Source organism: Cupressus sempervirens, chromosome 6, assembly GCF_028749045.1.
Source record: "Cupressus sempervirens isolate cs-2001-9-10 chromosome 6, ASM2874904v1, whole genome shotgun sequence".
In the NCBI taxonomy this organism is placed as follows: domain Eukaryota; kingdom Viridiplantae; phylum Streptophyta; class Pinopsida; order Cupressales; family Cupressaceae; genus Cupressus; species Cupressus sempervirens.
The window spans coordinates 73,470,150-73,493,541 of record NC_143123.1 but is presented as its reverse complement, the minus strand read 5'-3'; the positions used below and the strand labels follow the sequence as shown (position 1 = coordinate 73,493,541).

The window sequence follows — 23,392 nt, the reverse complement described above, 5'->3', positions numbered from 1 at the left end:
CTCAGCCTCACCTGAGTAAAACCTAGTTTTACCTCAACACCTCTTTGTTGGCTCATCTACCAACTGTCTCTCACATTCTACATGTCTGGAATCTTGAACCTCAGCCCCACACACATTTTGGATGAATTCAATGGTGGAATGATTTTATCCTTTGTACTACAAGGTTTCTTTGCATTTATGGTAGACAACTAGCTATCTACCATAGCAGATCTTATGATACCACTACTCTCGATCTATGTATAGTATCTAAGGCTCTTGCCATGAATCCATTTGATACAAATCTCTAGGATTGGCTTGCCAACCTTAGACACTAGAAATAGGTTGCAGATAATTATGTTGCTCAGGGAGCTCAGATCAAGGCCCATCTCCACTGATTGGAGGTTGGCGATCAGGCAAGGAATTTTTTAACGCTTTGAGGGCTCAGCATTCTACATTGGGTATTAAATACATCTGACAAGATCAAAAGGTTTTCACTGACCTACCAAATATTCTCTAGGTTTTTGTGCATCATTATGAGTAGGTTTTTATAGCTCAAGGGCCCTCTATTGTGTGTGATCAAGCACTGCAAGCCTGCCTTGATGTTACTCTTAATAGGCTTGCCCCTGAGCAATATGCCTTTTTGAGAAAAAGCTAATGCTTGCAAATCTAAAGGAAGCTATCCTTTCCATGGCTGATGATAAAGCCCCTAGATGTGATGGCTTCCCCTGTGAGTTCTACAAGGTGCTTTGGGATGACATTGGCCCTGATTTGTTTCATGTTTATCATGAAGCATATGTCTCAAAGTCATTGGGAAACATAATAAGCAAAGGGAATATTAAATTCATACCTAGTGTTGGCGATCCTAAAGAAATTTCTAATTGGAGCCCAATTACTTTGTTGAATGTCTCCTACAAAATCATTGCCAAGGCTCTCTCTCTTAAAATTCAGCATTTGCTCCCTTAGATTGTTTGACCTAAACAAACTAGTTTTACTAAGTCCCAGTATATCTTGGACAACATTATTGTTGTCTAGGAAGGGATGGAGTGGGCCAGACATTCCAAACAACAGGCCCTATTCTTCAAGATTGATTTCACCAAAGCATATGACCGAATTGAATGGCCCTTTATTTTACCTATGCTTCAAGCTCTAGGCTTCAGCCGAGTATTTTTTCAATCAGTGCAGATGCTTTTTGGGGATGCCTCTACTTGCATCACCATTAATGATCGTCAATCTGAAGCCTTTGGGCTCTTCAGATCTATCTAGCAATGTTTTCCTCTTGCACCTTCTCTCTATGTTTTGACAGCCGAGGGCTTTGGCTACCTACTGGCTAATGCCATTTTCTGATGATTGGTGTGTGGTGTTTCTTTATCGAATTTGATCACTCAGCTGGTCAATGGTCATTTTGCAGATGAGTCTTTCCTCACTTTGATTGAGGATGAGGAGAATATTACCAATGCTTTGCAATGTTTGGATACTTTTTTCCTTGCTTCAAGGTCTACTATCCAATGGCACAAAACCCTCTGCTACTACCAATCTTTTTTGCCTGGGCCTCACTGGTTGCAACAATATGGATGGAAATAGGTCCAACATGGTGAAATCTTTATATTTTTAGGCATTCCATTTACTTTTCAAGCATCTCCTATGGAGCTATGAAATGTTGTGCTTGCTTGAATTGAGAAGAAGTTGGACTATTGGATTACTAATCCCCTTTCTCTTGCGGTAAAATTTCAAATCTACTCCAAAGTGCTTTCAAGATGCTACTTAAGTGTACTATTCTTCTTTTTGGGCTCTCTCTAAAGCCTTGTACCTTAAGCTTGAATGTCTTCTCAAGGACTTTCTTTGGGCCTCTGATGTTGTGCATCATGGCTTTCATAGAGTTGCCTAGGACTTCTGTTGCTTGCCCAAAGATTATGGTGGCCTTGGATTACTCTCCACCTACAAGCAGGGGATAGTCCTCTGTGCCAAGTGGTTCATACAGTCTCTCTTAGTAGATAAAGCCTAGAAAATTTTGCTACATCACTACATTTCTTTAGGCTTTATGGTTAACTGTCTAGCCTGGAAGGAGATTGGTCTTCAAACCCTTCTTGTGACCTCTAAACCTATTTAGATTCAAGGCACTTTTGTTGCTAATAGCATTTGGAAATCTTGGGAAGCTCTCAAACCTTAGCTTCACTAGGCTGGTAATGGATTCAAAGATGGGCTATCAATGAATCAACAAAACCTTTGGTGGTCACCCTTATTTTCCATGCAAGTTGCGCCTTTAGCCAAGATTCAAGGAGCCAATGCTTTGCGATTATTTTGCAAGGGTATTATAACTCCGAGAAATTTATTCTCTAGGGTTACTATGAGCCTTTGCTCATGGGAGGATCTACAAGTCCAGTATAAGCTTATATGTCCATATCGACAGACAATTGATCTTCTAGTTTCTACGGTTCCTCCCAATCTGTTGCACAAGCTTGGAATTCACTCATCTCGCCCATGGTGGAAAGATTGGAAATGATACCCTGCCACTCCAATGACTAGTTATAAGCCTAGGCTAGGGTATCGATGGATGATGCCCCATCTTCCGATGGTTGACACTCTCAACTAGCACTGGCATTTGCATTATTTGCATAAGACTTGGAGTCTTAGATTTGCCACTATCTAGCATACCATCACAGAGCCAAAGATTGCTCACTTTGCCTAGTGTCTCCTCTTCCAAGGTTTGCTTTTGGGCCCTTAGCTTCGACATTTGGGAGTCCCTGATCCTAGATGCCCTTTTTGTGGCCAGCCTGAAAGCTTTCTGCATATTTTTTGGTTTTGTAGAAGAGCTCAGAATTACTAGCTCTGGATTTATGATTTTTTCAAGCCTTTTCATCCAAAGGCCTTCACTTGGTATATGGTAGTTCTGGGTGATGTTCCTAGACTGGCATACTTTCAGAATGGAGATATTGTTTACAATCTGGAAAGATCATAATGATGTTTTATTCTCTCACAAATTTATTAATATTCATGTTGCAATGTACTCTAAAGCACGTATATGTGTTGCAGATTCAAGTACAAACTAACAAGGTCATGCTAGAAGTGACTCACCTATAGGAGCTACTTGCTCATTGGGGAAATGCCCCTTGTATGGTTGCCCAAGTACCTTTAGATACTTTTTTTGGTGACTACACTCCTCTCTGTGGTCGTCGGCAAGGACAGAGTAGTTTTGCTCGCCACTCGCAGACCCCCAAGTCACATCCTCATCATCACTCTCCCAATGGTGGATTTCATGGCCGTCAACACTCAGCCTTGCCTCCTCAGAGGTTGAGCTTGAGTTGGTCCTTGGTGGCTCCCCTTGTTGCCACTGATGCGGGTTGGCCATCTGCTCACCATGATCCCAAGTGGGCTTTCTCTTGGCTGGCTCTTGTCATTTCTCCTCGCAGGGTTGAACAAGAAAAGGAGGTTGATAAAGATATTGTTACTACTGACGGTTGGACTCCTCCTGAGCCAACCACTGACCCCAAGGATTTATGGGGTTCTAATGATAAAGACCCTCCTTCGGTTGGCACTGCTCTTGCAACTTGGAGTTTCATGTTTTTGCTTATATATGTTTTTTGATAAATAGTTGATTTTTGGCCTTGGGCCATTTGAACTCGTAGGGTGATCCAATATCCCCCGGCCTCTTTTTTTGTGAATATGTATCTTTAATATTTTTATTAATGGAAAAGGTCTATTCATCAAAAAAAAAAGATCTCATTCCTATGGCTTGCAACATTAAGGTTCTAAAGATAGTGTGGCCTACAAAGATTGGTCCTAGTCCTCTCAATAGTCATTTGTCTCCTTTCATGGGTAAGCTACTAGATAGCTTGGCTCTAACAATATTAATTTCTTGAGGCTAACCTTCTTCCTAATCCAAACTTAGCCAAAGATACTCCTAAAGAGAAAGAACACTCATTCTTTGGGTGTCCATTAAACAATGATGTCTCTAGAATTGTCTAAGGTTGGCCTATGATTATAACCCTTCTTATATTGAATTCACGCTAGCTTTTTAGCATTGTATACACTTACCTATATTTTTATGTTTCTTGTCTTTGTTTTGAAGTTGAGCATCTTTTTTATTATCTATCAATTTTTATTTTTATTTAAAGGTACCATCATCTTTTCATGTTAATGAAACACTTAATTAAGAAAATCATCAAAAATAAAGCAATGAAACAAAATATTTAATTTATTTTTTAAAGTATTCTTACCAAAGCTAGTGGATAAAGCGTCAACTATCTAGGAATGTGGTGGTTGAAACTACTTTTCTTCTACATTAAAAATAATGGAAGGCTATGTGCATTATGCATTAAAAACCCCACAAACAAATATGACCTAGAGCATTCAAAATTGGAAAGCCATGCACGTAGGCAATCGCGTATACTTCCAATGCACCACCTCACTCTCATCAATATGAAACTGATACATTATTGTTCGTTGTGTTCCATTCACGATGTGTCTTTAATTTTATTTCTTCAAGAAAAATGTAAACAATTTATGGATCTCTTCAATCCTTACTCAGCCAAAAAAGCCAACATCAAGATTTGTACTTCTAAATTGAATAACCATATAATTTTGAAAGTTTGATCTAAAATATGTTTTAAAAATTCAAAAATTAATAAACAACAAAATCTTCCTCGGTGCCAAATCCGCAACTGCCATATAAAAGGACTTGGGAAGAAGATTTCTAAGATTCCAAAAGAAAATGACAGACAAAATAGAGCCTACTGTCGAATATATTGATTTATATTCCCTCCACTTCGTACACAAGGCCAATTGTCGCCTTCTTATTGAAACACACTATATAGTCCAAGGATCATATGTATATTTCACTACTTTTAAAGTCTTCTTTTGATCTCCTGTAGTGAAAAATCTCTTGAGATGGCTTTACTACAGTCTGACATTCTGGCCTTTCAGAGCTCAAAATATATGTCAAATGACCAAAAGATTCTTAGAAAGGGATCAAGGCAATCATCATGTTCTAAATCTTTGCATTGGGTCCCATCTATGTATAATGGATTGAGAAGTAAAGGCAAAGTTCAAGCTGTGATGACCGGTACTGAGAGAATGGAAGATGAGAAAGATATAGCCAAGGGAGGCTCCACCCAAAAGTCTAAACTTGTGCCATGGCAAAGCGGGGCAAGGGAGCGCTGGGAGGGTGAACTTGAAGTGGAGGGATACATCCCAAAATGGCTGGTATAATGTTTTGTTTCAAATGGGTTAATGAGCTGTGGGATGGATCAATAAATAGGTTAACAATAACACTTGTCGTGGGCTTCGCAAATGGGATAGTAAGTTAAGTAGATTTAATCTTCAGGAAATTCTATCGTAAAGTGCTTAAGTCGGTCGGAGTAGTACTACGATAGATGACCACTTAGGAAGGTCCAGTGCTTCACCTCTGTGATAATCACATAGGTGCAACGTGTGATCAGTGTACTATTCAATCTCATAAAAGAGGGCACTACCAATTATGAAGGATGAGTCGAATTTGAGTTGAAAGCTACATAGTTGAATCCTGATAACAATAATTTGATTTGATTGACTATGCAAAATATCTTCTATTTGCTTGAAAAATAGCTGAGACGTTTTTTCCGATTGTAATGTCTTGTCACAAGCTTCTGTTTATCTCTGGTTCTCAAAGTCTCCTCTCAAATTCTCCTAAACACTGGCTACTGAGAATCTAATTTTTCTTCTTGGGTTTGTTTATTAAGTTATAGAATTTCCATTATGGGTTTCCTTTCAGCCTTCTTGTGTTTTTCCCTTTCCAATCATTACTTTTGGATTCAATTAGATGAAATTGTTAACTCGTCTAGGTATTTTAGGTGACATTTTTTATTTTATAGATCTCTTATGAATGCTTAAAACCCTGACCCTTCTTTCTTCTCCATCATTACAGAGTTATTGTCTCCTGAAACATTGGTTAGTCATGGAGGCAGGATAGCTCCCTTGGTGTCTATTCTCAAGGAACATAACATGCCCAGATCGTTATCCTTAAGTCTAAATTTGTATTTTAATCATTTTCACCTGTTTTGAGAATTTCAGTATATCATAATTTCTTTTTGGTGGGGGAGGGTATCGTAGCTGTTATTTGTGTTAAGCAATGATAATTTATTTATGTTTCTTTTTCCTTTAGTTATTTATATTCATGGATGTTTGACCTTGTGTATGCCTCTGTTTCTGTAAGTTGATCTATTCCTTATTCGCTTCACTTCATTTATAGAATTTGTCTTAAAAAATGAAAGATTTAAGATTTAATTCAAAAGAATGTTAATTGCAAACAATTGTTGAGTTAATCCCCTAAAGATTGTTTCCTTTATATTCACAGAATGGTACATACTTGAGAAATGGACCAGGAAAGTTTCATGTAGGTGACTACAATTTCAGGCACCTTTTCGATGGTTATAACTTCATCTTATTTCATTTTCATTTTTAAATAGAGGTTCTAATGAAATTATTTTAGTTATTCTATATAAATCTTATGGCTGAACCTCTTCGACTAAGAGTCTAGCTGAACCTCTTCAACTAAGAGTCTAGAATTAAGAGATATTCATTCGGCCAAATTCACCCAAAACAAGATTTTAGCTACTTTTCTGATTGATCTCAAGTAAATATCTATATTCTGATGGATGTATGTTTATCCATTGCAGATATTCTACTCTGGTTCGTCTTCACTTCGAGAATGGGAGATTAATTGCAGGACATGCACAGTTAGAATCTGAGGCTTACAAGGCTGCTAAAAAGAACAACAAAATCTGTTATCGTGAATTTTCTGCAGTTCCAAATTCAGAAAACTTCTTTGAATGTGTTGGGGACATTGCAGGACTCTTCTCTGGTGCTTCCTTAACAGACAATGCCAACACAGGAGTCACAAGGTCGATTCCCTCTTCTTGATTATATTCAATTTTGATGGTAAAAGAAAAAAATGAACACCCATAAAAATATTTGCATTCAGTACTTATTCAATTATGTGGGTTTAACAGGTTAGGTGATGGGAGAGTTGTTTGCTTGACCGAAACAATGAAAGGGTCCATTCAAATCAATCCTGCCACTTTGGAAACCATGGGCAAGTTTGAATACACGGACAATCTTGGAGTAATTTCACAGCCCCACATCAAATTTATTTGAAATCTACAACAATCTTGATCTTTTTTTGTCATACATAACTTTGGTTCAAAGAAACAAGTGAATTATGATCTTGAATATGACAACTGTTTTTGTGCTTTTTTATTAGGGGCTGATCCATTCAGCACATCCTATAGTGTTCGATACAGAATTCATTACCTTACTCCCAGATCTCATCAAACCTGGTTATGATGTGGTCCGGATGCTACCTGGATCCAACGAGAGAACTTTGATAGGAAGAGTAGGGAAATTTTCCATATATGTCATATTTTGAATCGAAATTTTAGTATTTTTTTAACTGTCACTAACATTATCCTTGAAGCATCGTTTAGATATAATAAGCACTATATGGACTATTTATTTTCATATTATTGGGTTTAACGTTCAGTGCTAATGAGAGATGGTGGCTAGTCATAATAGGTGCGTGTTCATTTAAACTACAATAAATAAGACATGGGTTGATGTCAAGTATTACTTATAAGAGATGAGTATGTATGGAGTGCAATACTGGAATATGAATCATTAAGTTTGACTAAAAACTGTACAATTGGGTTCTATGTTCATATCATATACATTCATGTAAACTAGTAAAGATTAGAAATGAGTTTAATGTTAATCAATGCTAATGATAGATGGCTACTAGTCACAATAGGTGTGTGTTCACTGAACGAGAATTAATGACATATGGGTTCATTTGAACTACTACTTATGAGAGATGGGTTTGTATGAAACAATACTCATGAAATATGAATCAACAAATTTAACTACAAAATTACAAATTGAACTCTTTAGCATATTGCAATCTACCATGCATCTAAATCTTTGAACCCACTTTATTTTTAAGCAATTATTGGACTTTTGTTTAGAAATAGCCAGAATATAATCTAAGATATATCTAACCAGATGTGTTGTGGCATTGATTCGGGTGGATTGTAGATGTGGCCCCGCACCTGGTTGGGTACATTCTTTTCCTGTAACAGATAAGTATGTAATAGTTCCTGAGATGCCATTGAGGTACTGTGATGAGAATCTATTAAGAGCTGAGCCTACTCCTCTATACAAGTTCAAATGGCACCTTGATTGAAGGGCCTTCATGCATGTTGTGTCAAGACATACAGGACAAACGGTACTTGGTTATATATTTGAATCCATGATTAAATTAATTCTTGGTTCCCTGTTATTAGTTCATGTTATGATGAATTTCAAACATTAAAAACGTTTGACAGGTAGCATCAGTTGAGGTGCCATTATTTGTGACATTCCACTTCATAAATGCTTATGAGGAGAAAGATGGGAATGGGAAGGTGGTGGCAGTGATAGCAGATTGTTGTGAACATAATGCAGATACCACCATCCTTGATAAATTGAGATTGCAAGAATTAAGATCCTTCTCTGAAAAGGATGTTCTTCCAGATGCCAGGTACCCACCATGATTCCTTTTTTTTTTTTAATATGGGATGTTCCAGTGATCTAGCTCGGCAATGATCAGTGGTCGATGCGAGCTAGGGTGAAACTAATCTTACTTAGGTGAGATCAGTTGTTAGCAAGATGTCTCACTTCTTTACTCTGAAAGAGATTTGAATCTGAGACTATGAAGAACTGCCCACAACCTCAAACCATCAAATTCTCATTAAAGTCTTCCATCTTTTATATGAATTCAGATCTTTCTTGCTGTATCTAATCGAAATACTATTATTAATTGATGTGAACAGAGTGGGACGTTTCACCATACCCCTGGATGGCAGTCCGTGGGGAAAACTAGAAGCTGCATTGCCTCCAAAGGAGCATGGCAAAGGGATGGACATGTGCAGTGTAAATCCAAAATACATAGGGAAGCCATATCGTTATGCATATGCCTGTGGAGCAGAACGCCTTTGCAATTTTCCCAATACCCTCACCAAGGTTACATATTCCTTATCCTATATATTTTACTTCTTGTACTATAGGATTATAGGATTTGTCTTTTATATTGCATTGAAAGTCTAACAGAATTTAGACTTGTGTTTGAACATAGACAAAGATAAGATGATAGCAATCTTATTTTAAAACATGTGCTAAAACTACAAAATGTTATTAAAGTATAAGAAGTTTGATAGTTTTGTGAAAATAACAAAAAGTCAAGTTTGAAAGGGATGTGATGTAATTTGTTGAAGTATTGTAGTGAAAAACATAGCATTTAAGGTTAAGTAAATAAATAGTTAATTTGTACAAATTTATTAAGATTAGAATAATAAATATTGATTGATTTGTAGAAAATAAATAGATAAAATATAATATTTAATTTAAAATTGATGATGAAAATATATTATAGTCTAAATAGATTACAAAGGATATTAGGAACTAATTAATTAAAGTAGTAGCATTTCAATAATTGATCAAATGACCAGTTGAAATTTTGAAAGTTGGTTGTGTTTTTTAGTTTTGACATTGAAGTTAATTAACATGTGGATTTAAAATTGTACTTGTGAAAATGATTAGTCAAAAAATGATTGTTGAATTCTATTCACCTTGATTCATTAAAATTTTAGTAAGGATGGACAATGTTGAGAATCACCTTTAAGAAAGCTTAAAGTGTGTTTCGGGATTAAATTGTATGTACTTTTGCATCAATGATTTTGACAATGCTCGTGTATACCTAGTAATGGATCATCAAGTCTATTATAAAATACTTATGCAATAATAGGCATAGTTAAATCAAAAAGTGTTCTTTACTTTAAACTAATGGATTATACAATTCTCATCTTTAAGAGCTTCATTGAATCATGGGATCATAAAAATACTACGATATAAGTTAGGTCACCTCATAATAGTTAGGAGAAAGGTCAATGATGTGTGAATTTGGAAATTCAAATTTTAAATTTTAAACTTTCTAATCCATGATTACTAAGCTAATCAGGCCAATGCTATGCTAATAAATGTAATTAAGGATGACAAACAAAAGATCTAGAGATTAAGAATGGGTGATTTTGAATTAGAATAATATAAAGATATGAGCTAAATTTAGATAAAAATATACCATTTATAAGTTCATTATAACATTATAAAATATCAAAAACAAACGTAAAGCATAAAATATAAATATTTCATTTTTAGCATTATAAATATCACTCATATTAATATTTAAAATTGCTAAAATAAATGTAGAACATTGATTTTTAAGTCTAGCACTTAAACTATCTCATTCTATCAATTTAATAGCTCACAATTCATCTGCGTATGAGAACTCCTAACAAGGATGTTTCTGCTTGAATACTAACTCTAAATACTCATCTTTTTAACAACTCTTATTTACTTATAGAATTAATTCTATGTATCTTCTAATGCACGTGGGATTGATATTTATCTCATGTGGAACATTGTTATAGATTGATTTAAAGGAGAAAACAACCAAGAACTGGTATGATGAAGGAGGAGTTCCATCTGAACCCTTCTTTGTAGGTCGACTAGGGGCTAATGAAGAAGATGATGGTAAGAAATTGACCACCACTGTTTTAATCTATGCTTGATAATTTTGATATTCTTACATATTATTATTATTAACTTTGAGAGATATGAATGTTGTTGTGCAAGTGGCAATATCATTAATAAGTGATAGAAATGGGGATGGATATGCCCTCATTCTTGATGGATCAACATTTACTGAGATTGCTCGAGCAAAATTGCCATATGGATTACATGGTTGTTGGGTTCCTGCTCCTTAATGGGTACAAAGTACATAAATTGAATTTCAGCATTTACGCATGTAATATGTAATATTAAATGAAATTTCTTTATTATATTAAATAAAGCAATGTATTGTGAATTATCATTTACAAAGATTCTATGTATCTTAAAATATATTTTAAATCAATTTTGAGATTGTTATGTTAATGCAATTATCTATGTTTCTTTTGGTATTTATAATAATTAGTCAAAAATAATTCTCTATATATTTAATTCATATACTATCACATGATCTAAATTAATCCTCAATTGAAATTTCATCTAGAATTTAATGTTTTTATCTTTACAAATTCCTTATTATACATTGTAATCATCTTATTCTATCCAATTTATTACAGACTAATCTAAATATTAGATACTTGCTTCGATCAATCCCTTGCTGAATTTTTCATAGTCATGGATTTTTTCTTTGACAGGATAGATCTAGTGATTACATGAAATTCCTAGAAGTTATGGGATTTACTATCAACTCCAACATAAATTCATTGTGAATGGTCAAACTATTTATCAAATCCTTTTCTTATTTTGCATTTCATTTTAATTCATGCAAAAAAAAATTACATTCTTGAAATTTTTATTTTATATCTTAAAGTTTCAACAATATGAGTTGTCAATGTTTCATTTTTAGATGAAAGCAATTTAATGAGGTGGGGGTGTTCATCTAGTGTGTAAGATGAAAAATTATTTAATGGTGATCATGGTGGATTTGTTTCTTGAATTTTGAGTGCATGAGCATGTCCATGTTTTATATATGTTTTATCTCGATATTTTCTTTGATTACATGTTTACCTATATAGTTTAATTATTTATCTAATATTTTTTCCTCAAGATCTTGGTGGTGTTATCATTATGAAATGGGCTCGGAATGCACTCTTGTGCATATAGTTAGTATTTTTAATATATTGGCCAAATTAAGAAGAAGGAATCTCACCTTATTGATCGGTAAGAAAGAATTTTTCCAAGAATCTTGATGCATCTTAGTAGTCCAATTGTGTGTATAATAAGTTTTTATTGTTGAGAAATAAAACATATAGAGTTTACCCTTGCATAGACCTCAAGGACCCAAGAGAATGAGAAAATATCAAATTTATGTAGATCACATTTCAAAAAGAATATCCTTCTACAAATTATATTTACAACTATTAGAAAGTAAACAGTGAAATTTTATTTTTCTTAGCAACACAAAGATCACAAAGATCATTGATGCATTATTAAATTTGGAATGCATTGAAAAAATTGGTTGTAATAGTTTTCTTTGAAAAGAAAGAATGAAATGAAAGTTAAATATAAAAAGTGTAAGTACAAAAGTGGGAATTCTATATTTTTTTGGTTGTAACAACTTTCATTGAAAAATAATTTCAAAGTGGAATCATGATGGAGACACAATCCAAGTACAAAATGGACACAACAAGAAAGGGAAAACTTTATTAACTATGAAAATATGCCAATACACTTAGTGCAGAGAAAATAGACTCCAAAACATGCCCTATGGGCTTACAATAGTATAAATCTAGAGATAATTTCTTCTTGCACTACCTTCTCTCAAACTCCACTCTGAACTGCCTTTTACAATGTCAAAAATGTTCTTTAATAGACCCCAAAGGGTTAAGGATTAGGAATACATTCTAGAAAGTGCTAGTTGGCATCCACCGCCAAAATAGAAGGCTCCAGAAGTTGCATTAGAAGTCGGCGCAAAACTAGACGAATCTAGAAATGGTAGCCGAACTTTCGGGAGGCATAACTTTTGAACCGTAGCTCCGATTAACGAACCATTTACATTTTTGGAAAGCTCTCGAAGTGCTCTATAGCCCTATGGACCAGCTTTCCTCATCCCCCACTTTTTGGCCCCATAAAAGGTCATTTAGCACCTCAAACCTGACTTTGAAGTATTCTTAGGAGGTCTCCAAAAATTGAAAAACTGCAATAACTTTCTAACCATGGGGCCTTTTGACCTGATTGTTTTTCTGGAATGTTCTAAATTATAATTAAAATCATCCCTCCAATTTACACCTTCTAACTCACCATAATTATGGCTTAATTACATAGTCCTATTTTTTTGGCATTTACACGTATCCCAAGGTGCTTAAAAACTCAAACTCAGAACACTAATAGTGGAACTATGAGAGTTGGAACCTTTATTTGACCCAACTGGGTATCTAGAAATGAAAACACATGAAACAGAAACTAAGTCTAGGTATATTTTTTTGGGTGACACAGGATTGCCCTTATACCTCTAAATGCTCCTGCATCAAACACCCAGGGTAGATTGAAAAGTGACCCTGTCACTTTATGGATGGTAGAGGAAATCCCAAATGGGAAACCTCAGCTGCTGATATCCAAGTTGAGTCCTCTATCGGCCGTCCTTTCCACTTAACCAAGTACTCTTCATACTTCCTATTTCTGGTACTCCTGCCCACACGACTATCCAGAATCTCTTCTATCTCCTCCTTCTTAGAAGTAGGAATTGGACATGGCTCCATCATCAACCCCTCATCTGCACCATCATCATGATACTATGTTAAGTCTGCAATGTTGAAAATAGGAGAAATGTGAATTCCATCTGGCAACTCCACCTCATATGCATTTCCTGAGTCATGTTTCTTCAAAATTTTGCAGGGGCCAAATTTCTTCATCGTCAGCTTGTTGTAATTACCTATTGGAAATATTTCTTTTCTTAAGTGTACCATGACTAGATCCCCTACTTGGAACTCTTTATGTCTTCCCCTTGCTCCATCTTCCTCAATTCTGGTGCAGTCCTTGGGCTACTTCCATATACAATTTGGAATGGTGATCTACCAATACTCCTATTTATAGAGTTATTATAAGCAAATTTCGCTTGTGGTAGAATCAAATCCCATCCCTTGGGGTTATCCCCAATTAAACAGCTCAGCACATTGCTTAGACTTCTATTTACCACTTATGTTGGTCTGTCTATCTGCGAGTGATGTGTAGAGCTGAACTTCAAGTCCGTTCTCAACTTCTTCCACAATTTTCTCTAGACATACCCCACAAATTTAGTATCTCTGTTAGAAACTATACTCCTTGGGAGACCATGTAGTCTCACCACCTCTCTAAAAAACAAGTCTGCAATATGGACGGCATCATGAGTTTTGTGGCATGGAATGAAATGTGCCATTTTGGAGAAACTATCAACCACCAAAAATACTGAGTCATTACCACATTGTGTCCTCAACAATCCAAGAACAAAATCCATACTTATGTCCTCCCATGGCATTGATGGAATAGGCAATGGCTGATATAGTCTAGTATTGTGACTAAATCCCTTGGCCGCTTGACAAACATGACAACTCTGTACAAACTTCTTCACAACCTATGACATTTGAGGCCAAAAATGATGTTATCTAAGAATGGCAATGGTCTTATCTCGACCAAAATGTCCTACCATCCCTCCATTATTTTTCTCCTTAATCAAATTTTCCCTCATGGAACTCCTTGGAATGCACAATTGACTGTCTTTAAACAACATACCATCCTGAATCAAATAGTCTAGCCACTTGGTTCTGTCTATAGCAACAGGTTCTTTACATGCTTTCCATGCTTCAACAAAATTAGGATCCTCAGGGTACATATTCTTGAGTTCATTAAACTCAACTACTTCAACCTACATTACTGTAAGCAAAAATTGCCTCCTATTCAATGCATCTCCAACCCTATTAGACTTTCCACTTATATATTTCAACACAAATGTATAGCTCTGCAAGAACTCTACCCACTTCATATGCCTCTGGTTCAATTTACCTTGGCTATTTAGGTACTCAAATGCCTAGTGATTAGTATATAAAACAAATTCCTGTGGCAATAAATAATGCATCCATTTCTTTAAGGCCTAAACTATTGCATAGAACTCTTGATCATAAACAAAATACTTCTTCTTCACATCATTCAATTTTTCACTAAAATATGCAATAGGCTTACCTTCTTGGCTCAATATAGCCCCAATAGCACTACCACTAGCATCACAATCCACTTGGAACACCTTACTAGAATTAGGAAGTGCCAACACAGGTTGTTTTGTCACCTTCTTCTTCAGCAATTCAAAACTTCTCACAGCTGTTGCAGTCCATTTGAACTCTTTTCTATCCCCTCTTATTGTGTCAGTTAGGGGTGCACATATGCCACTGAAATTCTTAATGAACTTCCTATAAAAACTAACCAGACCATGAAATGATCTTACCTTAGTAATAGACCTTGGAGTAGGCCATTCCAAGATGGCTTTTACCTTCTCTGGATCCATTTTGAGACCTTCAGGTGATACAACAAACCCCAAGTAGACTAACTCTTTTTAAGCAAAGCTACACTTCTTCAGATTAATTAATAGTTTCTCTTCCCTCAACCTTTCAAGGACACTATGAATATGCAATAAATTTTCTTCCAAAGTCTTGCTGAAACTTAAAATATCATCCAAATAGACAATAACAAATTTTCTCAAAAACTTCTTAAGTACCTCATTCATAAGCCACATGAAGGTTCTTGGGGCGTTCGTCAATCCAAAGGGCATGACTAGCCACTCATAAAGACCCTCATTGGTCTTGAAGGTAATTTTCCACTCATCTCCTTCTCGTATATGTATCTGGTGATAGCCACTCTTGAGATCTATCTTTTTGAAGTACTGAGCTCCACTCAAGTAGTCCATAAGATCGTCCATTCTTGGCAAAGGAAATTGATACTTCATGGTTATCCTATTTATAGCTCGAGAGTTTGTACACATTCTCCATTCTCCATCCTTCTTTGGTGTCAGTTTTGTAGGTATTGCACATGGACTCAGGCTCTCTTGAATCAAACCCTTCCTTAATAGCTCCTGAATCTATCTGTTTAGCTCCTCAATTTCTGTAGGAGACATCCTATGAGCAGCCTTGTTAGGAAAACTAGCTCTGGGGATTAAATCTATTTGATGAATAATTTGTCTTACTGGTGGCAATCCTTCTGGAACATTATCAGAGATGATATCTCCAAACTCACTTAATAAATCTAAAGCTTCAAGTGGTATTTCACTACTACCTTCCTTATCTTTTCTAGGAATCAAATCATAACACATACACTAATGTTTCATGCCATCCAAAAACTTTCTTCCATCAACAAGAAAAATCCTAGCACTGCTGCATACTTTTTCGCCTTCCTTTATCATGGGCTTCAGTTTGTGGTGAACTCCATCCTTTGTTAGAGAGTATGTGTTTGCACGACCATCATGTACTGTATGCCTATCAAACTACCATGGTCTTCCCAACAATAGATGGCAGACATCCATTGGAATAATATCATAGAGAACTTCAGCATGGTAGCTCCCAATTTTGAACTTCACTAAACATTGTTCACTTACTAGGACCTTATGATCATCCTTCACCCAAGCGATCCAATATGGTTGGAGGTGTTTCTCCCTCTTGAGCTTCAGCTTAGAGACCATCTCCTCTGACACCAAGTTTTTAGTGCTACCACCATCAACAATCACATCACGACATTTATCCTCACACTTGCACCTGGTACGAAATAGACTCCTCCTTTGTCCTGGTTCAATCTCACCACTTAGTAGGACCTTTTCATTTACTAAAGTCTCTCCTCTTTTTTCATCTTTTGAATGTGATGAGTGTGCATCCTCATCCACATGAGCAACCCTAGCTTGTCCCTCGGCTCTCCTATCTGTCCTTCCTTGTCGTTGAGGGCATTCAAAGGCACGATGACCTTCTTCATTGCAATGGAAATAGGTACCATGGAAACCTCCTCTTCCTGAACCTTGTCCATGTCCTCTACCTCTTCCTCTCTGATCTCCAAAGTTTTGATCATGGGAGTGGTTGAAATCCTCGTTCCTCTGGTTCCTGCTAGTACCCACATCTTCATTTTTCATTTGGGTCTCATTTCGGCCTCCAGATGACCTACCACTGCCCCTTCCTCCTTGATTGTGCCCTCTTTGTCTCCCTTCAAACCTTTTATTTAGCTTCTCTTCAACTCACAAGGCAAACTGGTATGCCTCTTCAATGCTAGTTATTCTCACTAGACTTAATTTCTCCTAGATGCTAGGTCACAACCCACTGATATAACGAGCAACCTTCTCCTTATTTGCTTATGCATGCCCTGCTCTAATCAAAAGTTAGTAAAACTCCTCTGTATATTCCTGGACTAATTTTCCTACTTGCTTTAACCCATGCATTTTCTTAAACAAATCAAGCTCGTAGTCAACAGGAATGAACTGCTTCTTTAGTTTGTCCACCATGCAATCCCACCTTGTGATCTTCTCCTTTCCTCTTCTATTTCTTTCCAATTGAACCTCTTGCCACCAGATTTTGGCATGGCCTTTCAATTTGGCCTTTTTCAAACTTAACCCTATCTAGATCCCTAATATCCTCATACTCAAAGTACTCCTCCAGTTCATTGATCCAGTCGATCAACTCATCCAGTTTTAGATTTCCTGAAAATACACCCACATCAATTGTAGGTCTTTTTCCAAACTTAGTAATGGCCCTAAAAAGCCTCTCCTCTGCCTGATTCAGAACTTCCCCTTCAACTTCCCCTTCATGTCCAATGTCTTCTTCTTCATTTTTGTCCTCACTTTCATCACCTGGAACAACATTTGTTCCTCTACAGAGCTCCTCCTGCCATGCTTGAACCTGCCTTTGGAGGGATCTAACCTCCTTAGGATTAATAGCTCTGGCCCTTCCACCTCGCTCTCTTCATGGAGGCATCTTCTTAACTCAAACCCACAACCACACAATCCTAGTGCAAACTGCCTCACAGTCGGCGCTCTGTCTACACACTTAGGAAAACTTCGCTCTAATACCACTTGATGGAGACACAACCCAAGTACAGAATGGACACAACAAGAAAGGGAAAACTTTATTAACTATGAAAATATGCCAATACACTTTGTGTAGAGAAAAAAGACTCCAAAACATTCCTATGGGCTTACAATAGTATAAATCTGGAGATAATTTCTTCTCCCAGTACCTTCTCTCAAACTCCACTCTGAACTGCCTTTTACAATGCCAGAAATGTTCTTAAATAGACCCCAAAGGGTTAAGGATTAGGAATAAATTCTATAAAGTGCTAGTTGGCATCCACCACCAAAATAGAAAGCTCCAGAAGTTGCATTAGAAGTTAGAGCAAAATTAGAAGAATCCAGAAACGGTAGCCAAACTTTCGGGAGGCATAACTTTTGAACCGTAGCTCCAATTGACAAAGCATTTACATTTTTGGAAAACTCTTAGAGCGGTCTATAGCCCTATGGACCAGCTTTGCTTGTCCCCCACTTTTTGGCCCTGCATGAGGTCATTTAGCACCTCAAACTTGACTTTGAAGCATTCTTAGGAGGTCTCCAGAAACTGAAAACTGCAATAACTTTCTAACCGTGGGGCCTTTTGACTTGATTCTTTTTCTAGAATGTTATAAATTACAATTAAAATCATCCCTCCAATTTACACCTTCTAACTCACCATAATTATGGCTTAATTACTTAGTCCTATCTTTTTAGCATTTACACGTATCCCAAGGTGCTTAAAAACTCAAACTCAGAACACTAATAGTGGAACTATGAGAGTTGGAACCTTTATTTGACCCAAATGGGTATCCAAAAATGAAAACACATGAAATAGATGCTAAGTCTAGGTATTTTTTTTGGGTGACACAGGATTGCCCTTATACCTCTAGATGCTCTTGCATCAAATCAAATATAATAACATAAAAGCAAGTATAAAAGTAGGAAGTGTATATACTTTTAATTGGAATTCATATAATTACATGTGTGGTATTTTAGGTTTAATAGGAAATCATCTCTATTGTAGACATTGTACACCTCTATCCTAATAATTTGTAGTTCAAAACCTTTTTCTCTATCAACATTTGATAAGACTAATGAGCATAAATAATGGTTCCTTTCATTAATACTTTCTGAAACTTTTGATGTTTTATTAAGGGTAAATAAAACATATTTCTCACACATTTATGTTGTTTCAGTAAGACTTGTTAAGCTTGGGACATGAATTATCCTTGGAACCTTTATAGCTCTTTTTATAATATTAATTTTCTATGTTGTAGATCTATGGAAAAATTTTGTATGTGGTTAAATAAATGTCATTCTGAATATGCATATATATATATATATATATATATATATATATATATATATATATATATAATTTAGTCTTTTGTACACAATAATATATTGATGCAGTTAAGGATGAAGCTTAGAGCATGGAAGAAACTATAGCCAATTGCTTAATTGTTGAGTATATTCAAGAACTCAAAAGATTAAAAACTTCCAACTCTTGTTCTATGTAATAACTCTTCCTTTAGCATGTTTGCTTGATAGTTGAATAAATATAGTAGGATTTGTTGTACTAGATATTCTTTGAGGTGGGATTGAGTTGACTTCTTTATGCCCATACACAACCTCCTCCCTTTTTCATGTTTCCAATAAATTCAATCTTGGGATAGTTTGTTGAGAGTGGAGTCAATCAAGTAGTTAATAGTAATTAGGATCTTCTTCTATAAATAAGACTTAGTTGTTCCTCTCAAGAGTTAGTTCACTTCTAAGTATTTTAATCTTGTTATTATTATTTCGTAAATATATAGTTTGGCTTTCTGTTATGATGTAACTAAGTTCATTAAATAAAATGTTTCTTCATCTTCTTATATCTAAGTTCAATAGGAAGATCACTCGATGACATCCACTTAAGGGGAATCTCATTAGTTATGGTTGTGTAGGTAATTTACTTCTCAATAGTTTTAATCAATCTTGGCAATTTTCTATTCCTAAAGTGATTGGAATATGATTTTATGTTGGTTCCTACTGTATATGAGCAATGTTAGTATGCTAATAGAAACCAAATTTAAATAAAGCTTCTACAAACTAAACAAAATTCACAAACTTCAAGATAGACTAAGATGAGCTCTCAATTGAGAATATGAGTCATTAATGGACTCTCTCAATAAGAAGCTCTCTTGTTGAGTAGCTTTATCTAAATGGATAGGATGTATGCTCAATATGCTTCCAAAGGCTTCAATGGATTATTGTGGATTTTTGGTGTGGATAGATGGCTTTAGTATGGATTTGGCTCTTAAAATAGCATTATAACTTTACTTCATGGATTGTGTTAAAATGGCTTGGGAGAGGATTCCTTAAATAGGCAAAGGGCTTGAGGGATCAAGGGCTAGGATGCAAGGATGGGAAAAAGCTCATGGAGGGCTTAGATTACATGAGAGGAGAGCACATGGATTGTGCTTCCTTACAACCAATTAGAGAGTGACACATGTCACAGGGTGAGAGGATGGAGGAAAGGGCAAGGATGAGTCAACAAAGGAGGCTCAAGAGATAAAATCTTCATAAAGACCCTTCATAAGTGCTTTGTAAGAACATTTATGACTTTGTGGGCTTTATAAAGTTTTGTGGTTGAAAATATTTGTGACAGATACCATGAAATTCGAATTTGAGAGTTTAGGGGGGTTTTAAGCTTGCTTAGGGTTGTAAAAATGATTAGAGGAAGGGTTAGAGATGGCTTAGGACTAGGCAAGTGGATGGCAAGTGGATTGCAATTAATGAGGGTGGGTGAAGGAGGAGATATTTGTTAACTTTGGCTTGAGTTAGCAAGTCTTAACCCATGTTTAGGGAATGTGACAAGGTTAGGAGGGGATTAGGATTAGGGTTAAAGACATCTTCTAGAAGAGTCTAGGGTTTGGATGAGGATGAAGACTTTCTAGAAGAGTCTAGAACTTCCTAGGATAAGATTTTATGAAATAAATAAAGTTTTATTTATTTCAAGGGTTTGGGTTGAGGAGATATTTATTAAAATATTTTTAATAAACATGAGGATTAATATTTAATCTTGATTAAATATTTTGAGTTGGGATTAGGGGTAGGAAATGATGGGATTAGCCTTTAATCAAAATTAAAGAAGGATTAGAAGATTTTGGAAGAGGTTAGTGGTCTTAAGGAAATTGGCCAAGTTTTGGGCAAAAAATAAATGTTTTATTTATTTTAGGATTTTTGGTCAATTTATTAAATAATTAATAAATAAGGAAATAATGTTTAAATAAGATTTAAACATTTTTGGGAAGGATTCCTTAATTAAATATTTTTAATTAAGATAAAGGGATTTAATGGCATAAAAATAAATTAATTAATTAATTAATTAATTAATTAATTAATTAATGATGATGTCATCAGAATTTTTTCAGAAAATAAAAATACTTTATTTTCTAAAGGATTTTTGGTCAATTTATTAATTAAATAATTAATAAATAAGGAAATAATGTTTAAATAAGATTTAAACATTTTTGGGAGGGATTCCTTAATTAAATATTTTTAATTAAGATAAAGGGATTTAATGGCATAAAAATTATTTAATTAATTAAATAAAAAATTAATTAATAAATGATGATGTCATCAGGACTTTTTCAGAAAATAAAAATACTTTATTTTCTAAAGGATTTTTGGTCAATTTATTAATTAAATAATTAATAAATAAGGAAATAATGTTTAAATAAGATTTAAACATTTTTGGGAGGGATTCCTTAATTAAATATTTTTAATTAAGATAAAGGGATTTAATGGCATAAAAATTAATTAATTAATTAATTAATTAATGATGATGTCATCAGGACTTTTTCAGAAAATAAAAATACTTTATTTTCTAAAGGATTTTTAGGTGTCTACACCTACAGCCAATGAAGAATAGGGTAATCTTTGGTCTATTTTCTACAGGTTGTACTATAACCTAATTATTTCATTAGGATTAGTTTTTAAAACATGTTTTGTACTTATGATACTTCATTTCCCAATACTTTACTTTTCAGTAATCATTTTCTTTCTATATAATTTTAAGCGTGTGATCTCAGTTAGTTCTTGGTGCACATATATTACTCCATTTCAAGTTCCATTTCCTAGGTTGATATGTAAATGAGTCTTTGAGATGGAAAAATGTATAATTCTTAATTTTTGGTTGCATGAACCTAGTTATTGAAATAATATACCTTAGAATAAGTTGAATCAAAGGGAGAGCAGTAAGAACAATGATAGAAAGGTTTTGCCATCAATGCCGAGGGTTGTGGGTTTGAGTTACTTGAAAAAATCCTCCATAGGTTACTGAATGATTATTTTTATTAAGGTTTTCATTGTTGGAAAATAACATCAAATGAAGAAATGAAGAAGAGAAGAGGTATCGAAAAAGGAAGAAGCACGATCGGAACAAGGGAAAGGTTTTCATCATAAAGGATTGATTATCCAAAAAGTTATTAAAAAAATTTATCAATGAAAGGTAAACAATATATTAGAATTAGAGATGACATCAAGAGTGATGAACAATCTATGGAATATTTGAGGAACCCTAATTAGGGAAGGAATGCACTTAGCAAAAGAAAGCATAAGAAAAAGAGAGATCAAGAAAAGAGCATTTGTCTATGAAGTGTAGAAGGAGATAGGTGAAGTTGAACAAGATATGGGAAAAATCAAGTAGATTAGAGATCAATTGAAGAGAAATATTGAGGAAGAGAGAAATAGGATTTGACAAGCTTTAGGAGAAAGCATTTACTATTCAAAATTCTTCTTGATTTATTCCTAACATTTTAGCAACAAGATTATGAAATCCCTTAACATGGAAGCCTCTAACCGAACTTAGAAGTTCTATTTAGGAACTAATTGTAAATCCTTTAACTAGGTGAGCACTGTAAAAGTGGGATAAAATCTCTTAACAGGGTAGACTTTGGCAATACTTTCAATACTTCTAACAGGGTATTGGTCACACCTAACAAGGTGAATTCATTCAAAAGGTGACATCAATGTTAGCTCTTAATCGGGAACCTTATTATTGCAATGATGAGTTGCGGGTATTATCCCTGCCACATTTTTTCCCTCTAACCAAGGGCTTTCTACAAGACCAAAATATTGTGTTAAGTGTGATTTTTTATTTTTTTGTAAATTTATTAATTTTCAAGTTATTTACTATTAGGTATAGTTATAGTTATTGGTAATAATAAAGATAGATATCAATATTAGGATATTTAACATTTGAGTTTTATAGGGAAAAAGAGGGAATTGTTTGAGGTACTGACCCCCCCAATATATAACTTAAATATTTCTAACAATTTGATTAAGACAAAACAAAGTAAAGGACTTTCAAATACTTTGGCATTGCCAAGGTAGTAAGTTTGATAAGTGAAAAGTATTATTGGCTATAAATTTATAAGGTTGTCAATAAATTTGTTCAAAGTTGCAAAATCTATGAATTTGCTAAAGGTGGTGGTCAGAATGTGAGATAAATGTACAACATTTCTTTTACCTAGTAGACCTTGGTAAGAAATTAACAAGGATTTTTTTTGGGATTACCAAGACAGAAAGGTGTAACGATATTTCTATATTTGTGATGTGGATATATTTTTAAAAATATTATTGTCCAAAACTAGTATTGGGGGGTGAATCAATACTAAGTTTCAAACCGATTAGATGAGCTATAAATTTAATTAACTTGAATACCAATTGCTTAAATAATAATGTAATGACAAAATTAATATAGTAGAACCTTGAAAGCTCACATAAGAATTCATATATCAATGACACATGGAT

General features: G+C 34.8%; 1 pseudogene; it reads left to right on the top strand.

Moving 5' to 3' along the window:
• The first annotated feature begins 3,090 nt into the window (after positions 1 to 3,090).
• Positions 3,091 to 10,805, top strand: LOC149551213 (carotenoid cleavage dioxygenase 8 homolog B, chloroplastic-like; annotated as a pseudogene).
• Positions 10,806 to 23,392: the final 12,587 nt, after the last annotated feature.